Source organism: Lucilia cuprina, chromosome 4 (genome assembly GCF_022045245.1).
Source record: "Lucilia cuprina isolate Lc7/37 chromosome 4, ASM2204524v1, whole genome shotgun sequence".
Taxonomy (NCBI): Eukaryota; Metazoa; Arthropoda; class Insecta; order Diptera; family Calliphoridae; genus Lucilia; species Lucilia cuprina.
The window spans coordinates 2,723,172-2,735,665 of record NC_060952.1 but is presented as its reverse complement, the minus strand read 5'-3'; the positions used below and the strand labels follow the sequence as shown (position 1 = coordinate 2,735,665).

The 12,494-nt window shown below is 26.9% G+C and overlaps 1 long non-coding RNA gene across 1 annotated transcript; it reads left to right on the top strand.

The window, feature by feature from the left end:
* The first annotated feature begins 184 nt into the window (after nucleotides 1-184).
* On the top strand, nucleotides 185-1,969 carry LOC124419464. Its single transcript, XR_006940626.1, has 3 exons — nucleotides 185-377; nucleotides 663-710; nucleotides 1,428-1,969. It is a non-coding gene; the product is annotated as an uncharacterized LOC124419464 (long non-coding RNA).
* The last annotated feature ends 10,525 nt before the right edge of the window (nucleotides 1,970-12,494 follow it).

The window sequence follows — 12,494 nt, the reverse complement described above, 5'->3', positions numbered from 1 at the left end:
GTGAGAGTAAGAGTGATAGAACGAAAAATTAAAAGAGAGTAGGTAATAGAGATAAAAAATTAACAGAGTGTTAATTTTTTTCAAATTTTTGTTCTTCAGTTTTTCGTTTATCTTTAAATTTAAATTTATTTGTTTTAGTATTTAGAAACCTATTGACAGTATATACATATTTTAAAATCATTAAAAGATTCTTACGATAAAAACCTTTTTTGGGATTTTAGTTGGACTGTTAACTGGACTTTGAAAGTTGTTCAGTTAAACCCATACCAAAAACTTTCCTAGCTTAAGTATTGAACATCACGATATGAGTTGAAATTCGTGTTTAAAAGTTTTAATAAGCGGACCTCGGCAAACCTTGAATACTTTTTTGTAGCACCGTACGTATCCAAAACCGGGAAGGAGCGGCTAACAAGATTCTTCCAAAGTCAGCCTAGTGGGTTGAAGATGAGCCACTAACGAACAAGTTTTCTACCTAATACCTATATTTTTTGTTATTTGAGGTGTTTGTAGACCTTTTGTTAGTACTTTCACAATTTATTATTTGTTGGGCTTGAAGTCTTTCAATAAAAGTTAAAAACTCTTTTTTTTTGTTCTTAATATTATTTCTATTAATTTATTATTTTCTCATATATTTCATATATTTTTTATTTTTCTTCTATTAGTACATTAATACGCAACACGGGACATCCTAATGTACATATATGAAGGAGGTAAGATGTTTAAATGAATACTAAATTGTTGAAAGTTAAGTAATTTAAAATATCAGAATATTATCTGTTCAGTGCCGAAATAGTATTTTCCCCAAAAATGCTTGGATGGTCAAACTCTCTAAAATTAACAAATAAGCACACAAATTGACAACACTTAATATTTGTTTACTTTTACTAAATAAATCTCACTAGGAGTGAGCACAAATCGTCTGTCTGTCTGTGTCACCCTTAAAAAAATTCCATCAAATGTGGGGGTAAAAGGGTTAGTGTTAATAAATTCCATTGAAATGCACTTTAAAATAATAAATAATAAACAACAAAATAAGAAAATCCAAAAAGTAAAATTACAAATAAATGTAATTTTGTTTGTAAAATGAAAAAAGCTACTAACACACAAATATTTATTATAAATGAAATACTTTTACGTATGTATTTAATTTAAAATAACAAATATTTGCACTTTTGTATTTTTTGCAAACTATTACAGCATAATTTTTTTTATCTAAAACACATATTTTTTCTCATTTATAGAAAAATATACACGCAAATCTGAAACAAAATTAGTTTGCCAAAGTTGCGAGTTTTTTAAAATTTCTATGTTTAAATAAAATTTTTATTTTTGTTAAAACACTTTAGCGTTCATAGTTTTTTTGGTTATCACAATATTTACTTATGAATTATTACCGATGTTTTTTATACTTTTCTTATTATTTTTAGATATAAATACCGCACTTCTTGCCAGAGACCTGCGACGGTTCGGCTTAATGATGACTAGAACTAGCCGCCGTGAAAATTTCAAAGCTGCCGCCGTTAAATTTTCTGCCTTAGACGCAAGGCGAATTTACATAAGGTGGTGGTAGTTCGACAGCGAAACATTTTTCATGTAGTTGGTACCCAATTAAAAAAATAATTGGGAATTCATTTAATTTAATTATTCCTGTATGGAATAATTAATTAATTATTCCTGTTTGTTATAAATGAAAAATTTTACCGTCGTCTGGATTTTGTTATCATAAAATGTAACGGAACAGAATTTTAGTAGAAAATCATGTTTAGAGTTTATATTATATACATTTAATAGATTTAAATTTTTTTCTATAATATGGAAAACAACTGCTGGGTTACTTAATATAAGGTGTTCCGTAACAGAATTTTATTAGTTAGTCACATTATGTTTAAATTGTTAACATTTAATAAAAAGAAAATATATTTTTCTAATACATAATTTACTTATACGTACAATTATGTCACTAGTTGTATAAAATAATAGTACTCCTCAGTATTTTCAGATTTTTCACATAAATAATTAAAAATAACGAAGTTTTACTAAGTTTTAACTGAGAAAATATTTAAATATTAAAATATAAACAATAACAAACTCTCTCACATCAGTGCTTACAAGTCAAGTGAAGATATATACAATCAGATGAGTGAATAACACCACCTTATGTGAATTCGCCTTGCTAAAACGGTTGCTATACTAAAATACATCAAATTGTATTTCGGCGCCATCTATTGTCAAATGTTGTTACCTATTTATTTCCTTTATGCGTTTTTATAAAAACAAGACAACAATGAAAGCTTTTTTATAAGTTTCTTGACAAACAACAGCAAGGAAAAGTGCTTTAATTAAATATTTAATGTGCCTGTGAAAAGTACAAGAGCAGACGTTTTTAATACATTAAATTTAGAGGTCAGTTTTTCTATAACATCACTCTATTACAAACAGGTGGGAAAAACTCGTTAAAATTTTGTCAAACCATGGCTTTAAGAACCTTAATTTTAATATAATGTAAATTAAAATAAATAAGTAAACTTATGTAGATTTCAAGTGTATAAAAGAAAAACATACTTAAGAACTTATTTAGGAACTTATTGAACTTATATTTGAATTACAGAGAAAAAATTATATCATATCTAAAGTGAATTTTGGAATAAATAATATTATGAATCGAACATTACGTTTTCCTAAACCATTTTCATTTAGAATATTAAAAATTCATAAAATGTATGAATTTGTACATAACGAAATTTTTTAAAATCTTTTATAATATTTATAAAAAAATTGTAAAAGAAGAAAATTCATACAATTTAGAAACTTATCTTAAATATTATTAAATTTTGTCAATGAAAACAGTTTATAATATTTATGCTGAAACTTTTTTCTGTGTAAGGTTGAATTTATCTATTAATATTTTACTTACATAAAGATAATAAAGTAATTATTCTATTAATGGCAAAAATAATTCAATAAATACTTAAACGATTTGGGATTAAATGAATAATTAAAATATAATAATTTTAAATTAGATAACAAGTTTATTTTTGTATCTTATAACAATAGTTATCTTTTATATTTTCTATAATAACTTTCATTGATAATTGTTGTTATAATTACTGTTAATTATCTCTCTTTAATTCTTAATTTTTGTTAAATTGTTCTATTTATAAGGCAACATTGTTATTATTGCCATTATATTCATATTTAATAAAGATTACGTAAAGATTACGTTTGTAAATAATTTTATTCAAATTTGAATAACTTCAAATTTATAGTAATGGAAGAGTAGATTAATTCGTCAGGTAATGGTGTGAATCTTTTGCATAGAGTAAATCTGATTAAGGGGCTTCTATAATAGTCATACAAATGTCGTTGAGCAGAGGACAGGGATGGCTGAAATAACGCCAATTAGTTTAGCATAGTTTTAAACAAAATTAAAATTAAATTTAAACATAAATTGTTTACTATGTTAAAATTTTCCTAACGTTTAATTATTTCAAAACATCTTTTTCTTTCAGGACGTTTTCGCACATTGTTTAAATTTTCGTGATATTGCACTCATATTTTTTTTGCAAAATTCTATTTATCGTGTTACAACTTCTAAAAATCGCTGCTTAAATAATTTATTTAAATTTTCAATAATTTACAATATCTTGTGTAAAACTCACTAAAACAATATTACTTGCTCTGATGGCTGTTAAGCTGATCATACGATTCATACATCATGGCCACCAAAATACGATCGTTCATATTCGATCGATCATATTTTTATTGTTTTAGATCGGAATGCCAAGTTCAAGCTAAGGTCATTACAGACTGTTCTTATTCCTACCCTTTTACTACATGTTATTGTAAATGAAATTCCACAGATCTATAGATTTAATTCTGCAGATCTACGACAAATAGACTAGTCAATAGGCCAGTCCATAGATCAGCCATTAGGACAGTCCATGGAACAGTCAGCAGACTAGTCCACATACAAGTCAATAGACTAGACCATAAAATATTCAACAGATTAATTAACAAACTAGACCATGGGCAACACTTGTCTATATACTTGTCCATAGTCTAGTCTATAGACTTGTTCATAGTCTAGACCGTATACATATCCGTCAATAATACAGTACATATACATATGTACGTACTAGTCAAAAGGTTAGTAAAAATATTACTCATATCGATTTTGAAATGTAATTTAGTACTTTTAATATTAAATAGTACTGTTTTTGAAAAGTGTTGAGTAACATTTCAAAATTAAAATTTTCCATGGACTCTTAACCGAAGTTAAACTAATATATTATAATAAATGCGAATATTTACATACATTATGATTTGAAGATTTCATTTACTTCAATATCATTGATTTTCAATTGCGTGTAGATTCTTAAACATCTATTTCGTGTTAAATGACTTGTCAGAATTTTATTATTTTAAGGTCACATCATGTGTGCACAATACTATGGTCAATTAATTACAACTTATTATTGAAATCGTAAGTTTTGCATTAAATTAATAATTGACATTGACCTATAAAAAAATTCGATCGAATAATTTGAATAACTATTGGGAGTGTAATGTAAATATGAATAAACAAATAGTAAGGCGCGAGACAGTTGTTGCTGCAAAAACTTTAATATTGTTGAATATATTAAAGAAGAATTAAATAAAAAATATATTAAATATTGATTTTTTTTGGAGGGTTTAATATTGCGGTTTTTAAAACGCAATGACTTAAACGGATGATTATTTCGGTTTCTATAACGCCATATATTTATTTCTACAATTAAGTTTTAGTAGGATTTAATCTATTCTAAATACTTGACATTCTTTTTTTTTAATTTCTCTTTTCTTTGTTTTAAAAATTGGACTTGCTAATATTTCCGCAATAAAAAATTCCAATTATTTGGATTTAATTCATTTGCATACATAACCTTTCCTACGTCAAATTTTATAATAAAACACAATATAATGACAAATTGTATACAATTTGTTTTGTTATAAATATATTATAAATATAAAAGAAGATGACCAATGCGACATTATTTAAAATGCATTCAACCTACGTTATAATCGTACAAGTATCAATAAAAAACTCTTAAAACTTGTAATCAAATTAAACAAAGTTATAGACTATATGACAGAGTACAGATGTGAAGATGGAAAATATGGCAATGCTATTTATATGATCATAATATCAACACCAACTCAAAACTGATGATAATGCACTCCATAACACACCCTTTAAAAAATAGATTATAAAATTTGACCATTAGAAAATGTATTGTTATAATTTTTCTTAATTGAATTTTAATTTTAAAACTTGCATATGTATCTACAAACACACGTACATGTAGGACAAGTGTATAAACTAATAAACAACTGAATGAATGAATGAATAAATGCATTTGTATCACTTTTGCGTCTGATGATGTATTGTATGTTCCATATAATCTAAATTTAATAAAATTACTAATTATTACATGTTATGAAATATGATAAATGATTTTTTTTATTATTTTTTTTTTGCTTTACAAAGGTTTAACCGAGATACCACAATGTCTAACATAAATTTTATTTTTTTTGTTTTGTATTGTTATAGTCTCGCTGCATAAAATAGTATTTGTATTTTTATTATACATATCTTTTTTTCAAATATTTGCCATTGTGTATTGAAAGAAACTACAACTGCTGCTGGTCAGGCTGATGCTGTTAGTTGTTTTTAGATGGTAAACTGACTAACCTACATTTTACACATAACCCTGGGAAAACACAAAAGTTTCTTTAATAATAAAAGTAAGTGGAATTGCATCACCGTTCCCTAACTCGATTGCTTTTATTTTTAATACACACCATATTGAATATCCATGCATAATAAATTTTAATGTTTAAATACATAAATATGGATCCTTATAAAATTCTAAAAAGTTCTGAATAAATATTTTCCTTCGTGTGTTTGATGTTGATCACAAAATGAGAAGCTAGACGAATAAAAATGCTTAAGCTATGTTCAGATCTATCAAAAAACGGAATTACTAATTTTTGTAAATTTATTTTTGATTCTACATGATTTTTGTAATTGCAAATATTATCGAAACAAATAATAAAGACGTTTTGAACTGATGTCGTCAAATATATAGATTTTTTAGGGGTCACGTCATTTTTGTCAAACATTTGATAGGTGTGAACATAGCTTTAGTATTGATAACACTGTACAACAAAAACAAGTAAGAAATTATATGGTCGGTCTCGCTCGACCCTACACCTGTTACAAAAAATAAAATATGATTAAGTTTTCATAATAAAACATTTAAGATTAATTGTACCTTGCCTCAGATATACTTAAGCTATTTATTGTTGAATAAAACTGTGCACATTTAATTCAAATTTTGAACGGGGCTTGGGACAAATGAGGGTTATCTAGGCCAGTATAGTACTTGGTTTTGTAGCTTTTTGTCGACATACGAGTATATTAAACATAATTATGAACTTAAAAGCCCTACGGTTTACAAGCCCTATTCGGGGGTACAGTTGTATGGGGGCTAAGTAAAATAATGGACCGATCTTAACCATTTTCAATAGGCTTTGTCCCTGGGACAATAGAAGACAATGTACCAAATTTCATTATTATTGACTTCAAAATTGCGACCTGTAGTTTGATTACAAAGTTTACATGAACGGACGGACATAGCTTAATTTACTCAGAAAACTATTCTGAGCCGATTGTTATATTTTAAGGTGCGTATAGGACCAATATTATTGTGCGTTACAAACATCAGCACAAACACAATATATCCTCCCCACTAAAGTGGTGTAGGGTATAAATACATACATATGTACACATCTACATGTACATACATATATACATAGACCCTATCACTTCGTGTTCTGATAATGAAAACCTGTTTCTCATGTCATTTTGGTGCAAAAACCTTCCGCGGCATATCTATTTTCTAAAACCACTTACAAACAAATTTAGTGAATTTTTAATATAATAATATACATTTTTGGAAGCTACTTTTAAACTTAACTTTAACATTTCTTACTACAGAAAATTTCCAGTTTTGTATTAAAAATATTCAAAATTCCTTTAAAGTAAATATCGAAAACTTCAGAGCATTTGCTGCGAAAACTTTTTAACGCTCGGGAAAATTATTATACTTTTTTGACGTAAATTTTTATGAATGGATAGGACCGTTTTGAAATTTTCGAAAATTGTATAATAGTTATAAGCCTAATATACCTACATATTTATCTTTTGTATTAAAATAAATAATTCTTTAAAATTAATAAAAAATTTATATAAAAATTCAACTTGACTTAACTTTGATAATTCTTTAAAATTAATAAAAAATGTATATAAAAATTCATCTTGACTTAACTTTGACCACCAAAAAGACCGAGAAAATGTTTTGAAACTGGGTACTTCTAAATCCTTATCGAAGTTAAATCGAACCGAAATTTCTAATAAAAATGCATAAAAGGATGAATATGAATTTATTACAAGGAACTAAACCTCTATGCTTTTGTTTTTGTGTAGCAATGAAAAACGAAAAAAATAATGTGCCTTTGTATATATTTAGTTGTTTGGATCGGAGAGAGTTAATTTCGAATCTGGACTCAGAAAAGTATATCTCATATGTAAGGTTTTCGAGATATCGTGTCATAAACTTAACAACATCCATTTTATATTGTATTTTGCTGGGGCAAATGGATGAACAAATAAAAAAGGTAAAACCTTAATCTAATGCCAGGTTTAAGTTAATACGCTTGACCCGATCTTTGGGGCTAAACATCTTTTTAGAAAAAACATTGTTAGTTGCAAAAGAACGTAAAATTTGATGACATAATTTTATAATTTGCAAACGATCTTGAAACGAATTTGTCTCTACGTGCTTATATTTAAGTTTAATAATGTGAACCCAATTTCACCCCTATGCAATAAATTTTCGAAAGAAAATGCCCGATATTTTACTTTATAAAATAAATTGTATATTTGTTGGGCCTTATTCATATCAATATTATACTATATTATAAACCACTGATAAATTGATATGTAAGAATTTCTTTTGTTTTATCGACACTATGGCCATTTAAATGACGAACATAACTACAATGATCTTTTCCAATAGTTCAACCAATTGTAATTATTTCAACATCCAGGTGTTAGTATTTTTGCATTTAACTACAAACGCATTAATTAACAGGTTGCGCGAGGGACACGTGTTTTATATACGAAATAATCTGTGTAAATATTGGTATCGCCACCTAAATACTCGAACTCGTATGTATTTACAAGACTCACTGTAAGACTGCACGTGTGTGTAAGTTTGTGTACATATGTTGGTAATTTCAACGACCTTGATATCATTTTCACCATGGATGGATCCAATAAAAAAGTTTTGTTTTTTTCTTGCGCTTGAATAAAAAAAAAACACGAGTGGGGTCATGATTATAACAAAGAAAAAACACAAATATTGAAGAGCATAAAAAATAAAACAATCTTTGAAATTAAATAAAAATCATTGATGCTGAAGATGATTTTGATGATAACAAATGGTGGGGAATCAATGATCTGTTAAAAAGCAGAAACATACACACACACACGAAACAATGGGTGCATAGATGGACAGACGGACATTTACAAATGCTTTGAAATTATTGAAATTATTATTTGTTGAGTTGTGTTAAACATATATACAAGTATTTAAGGCCAATATTTAGTACGCAATATTTGGTAAAAGCCAACGAAAACATACATAAATGTTTTAAACGTTTTTAAGGCAAAAACAAAGAATTAATAAACCAATGACTGATGATGTTGATGTTGATGGCGTTGATGGTGATGTTTTCAGTGTTTATTGCATACAAATATAAAAACTACAAAAAAGTACCAATATTTAAACACGTTAAAGTCATCAGACATTAATTTACTAACCTATTGACTAAATTTTTTTATGTCTTTCACATTATTAATTATTTTTACCTTAAAAGCCAGAAATTATTATTTTTGCTTCTTTGGGGTAAAAAAACCTGTTCTTGACTTAATTTCAGCAAATACTTAATTAAACTATGGACTGCCACTAAATAAATAGTAATAAACAAAGATGATAAAAAAACAACAAATATTTATTAATATAAAACAGGTTAAAATAAAATCTTAATTTCATTTTAAGTTTGATAGAAGAAAAAACATTAATTACTTACTCGTATGATCTAGCAGTTATTGTTGTTTTTTTTGTATTTCGGTTGTTGTTAAAATTCATATCTGTCAAGTTTAATAATTCATCTGATACTCGTAATAATTTAAATAATTTATGTTGGGCGTGTTTTATTGTTATTATATTCATATTTTTTTAGTGCATAGTTTGTATTTTTGATTCTTTTTTTGGTAAATTTTTAATTTATCCCACACAATGGTTGCTATGATGATTGATACTAACAAGTTAAATTTAATTTAAGAAATTTATAAGATTTTTATAAATTTATAATTGCTAAAAGATTATCTTATGGGAACTAAACTTATAAATTGGCCAACGTTGTTTTAGGTACTTAATGTTCGAAACGAAAAACGGAACCAATATTTAAACTTTTGTAGAGGCGCTAGGAAATTTAACATAATTCCGTTTTCGGCTCTCCGGTTGTGCCAATTTTTATTAAAATATCATTAAAATTGCGAAATATAGCGTGCACACAAGGATATTATGGACTATAAAATTGACGCGTGGACACAAGATGCCAAAGTGCTTTACGTAGGGATTAACGTCGCGTTGACCTTATTTCACTATGGCACTTTTTTAACCACGTGGTGACCTTATTAGTTGATTCACCACCGCCCATTGCGCATCTTAGACACCTGTGGTAATTTTTTTAAGTGGTTCTGTCGGTCCATGTACAAGTACTTTTCTCAAGTTCTTGATCACATCCGATCACAAGCACTCTAGATCGGATGTGATCTAAATCTAAACTAGAGGTACTTGTACCACCTCTTTTTCTGGATGTGACCAGACTTACCCGATTCTTAAAATATCGGGCATAATTGCTCACTATCCCAATGATATTTTAAGTAGAAATTGCTTTCTCAAAGTTTAAGGATGTTAAATTACTAATAAATTCAACTTGAGCTTTAAAATAATATTATAGGTAAATAACAGTAGAGCCAGGTTTAAGCCCGGGAAAGTCGGTTAAGCACATTTGTAACCATTTATTCATCTCAAAAGTATGTAGTTCTACATTGCTTCAATATTACTCGCCTGCTTACCGGGTAAGTAAAGTTTTTTCAGGGTTCACACATATGGAATATCCAATTTTTTTTAGTCAAAGAATAACAAGTTTTTATAAAATCTATTTACAGAACTTTCTTAAAATTACTTATCTTAAGAACAGTACTTACTGTTTAAACTTCTTATATTAACTAATTTAAAATTTTTAATACAAATTCTCTTTCTATTTCGCGCCATTGTAAGCAAATTTTTTCATGTATGTAAATCAAATCGAAACATACATATACAAATGTTTACCATCTCATTAAAATAAATTTAAAAATTGTAAAGTCATCATAATAAATTTAATAGGGAATTACCCACCGACAATGACCTTGCTTAAGAACCATAAGTAATAAACAAAAATCAAATACAAATTGCAAATATACAAATATAATTGACTACAAATTTTATAGACAAAATCCAGTCTAGCCAAAATTACTACAGTCTCTATTTTGATTTAAGACAATTAATAGTCCATTATTATTTTCCCCGGACATATGTTTATATATATACTTCTTTTTGTTTATAAATTATACACAATTTTATTATATGGCTTAAAATCATTTAAAGTATCTTTTGTTCTTTATGATTATTAAATTCAAGATCAAAATGTTAAATACCAAATATCCACATATGGAGTTTTTTTCTCTTAACTGGTCAACGTAAACGACATTGAACTTCAACTTCATAGAAAAAATACCAAAAATAACAAGACGACTTTTTTTTACAAAATGGTAACTGATCATAAAACGTGTTGGTACCAAACTTGGCCTAAAAACACCCACCGAAAATAAAACTACATCTTCCTAAACAAACCGTTTGATTATGCTGCTGAGCATGTTTGTTGTTGTAGTTGTTATACTTTTATTTCCGTTTATAATTAAAAATATGCAATGTGCCCATTAAAGTTTTTAAATTAGTTTATTTTTATTATAAATTCCCATCGAAAAACGTGAAACAGTTAATAAAAAAAAACTAGTTACGTTTTTATAAATTTCCTTTCATTTTTAGTTTTTTTTTGTTTCTAGTTTTAACAGTTTTAACAGGAAACTGCATGCAGTCAGGAAAACAAAAAAGAAGCGCCGTGTTTTAGTTGTTGAACAGTTTCGTTTTCATCTTAAAATCAAGCTGTCATCCTTGAGTGTGTCGATAGTTTTGCCAAAAAGTTCTTTCAACTCAAAAACTGAATAGCAAATTAAGATTTTTTGCACACTTTTTGTTTTTTTTTTATTTTTTTTATTTTTAGCAAATTTGTAGACGTAGAATTTATAGTTAATGAAAACGTTTTATTTCTAAACTGGTTTCTTTCACTCTTTGTCTATGAATTTCATCTTCGTCATCATTATCAGCATCTTTGTCATTCCCTTCGAAAGAAATTCAATTATAATTCGAAAATATCTACTGTTTTTAAGAGATTTTTGATATTTTTCGCTTTTAGAATGCAAACGTTTTTTGAGAGCTCTCTAAGTTTTAAACTTTTATATAGGAAGTAAAGTGAAATAGAATTAATGGTTGAATATATTTTTAAATTCGTTAATTTTTTTTTTTTGAAAATCACGTAAGCCAATTTTTTTAATTATTTTGTTAAATAATAATTTCATATAATTGTCAAAATATTAATATTCTAATAAATCCTTGAAAGAACACTTAAAAAATCCTTTTTTTATTTTTCTTATATTTTTTTTCCAAAACTACATAGTGCAAATTTAATTTTTCAAAAAAGGTTGTTAAACTTTAAATTAATTTAACGCCACCCAATATGTAAATCTATTTCAATTTATTTCTTTTTTCGCACAAAAATTCAATGAACTTTGTTTTACATAATTGACTAATTACTCTATATACTATGTTAATTAATTAAACAATTTAAACCCATTGAAACAAAATAATTTGAAGTTTTTCTAAAATTGTAGATATAAGATCTAAATGTTTCAGAACGAGTGTTATATAAATTCTAGACTATAGACTATAATACAGAATATATTATAGACCAGACTATAGACTAGACTGTAGACTAGACTATTGACTAGACTATAGACTAAACTATAGACTAAACTATACACTAAACAATAGACTAAACTATACACTAAACTATAGACTAAACTATACACTAAACTATAGACTAAACTATACACTAAACTATAGACTAGACTATAGACTAGACTATAGACTAGACTATAGACTAGACTATAGACTAGACTATAGACTAGACTATAGACTAGACTATAGACTAGACTATAG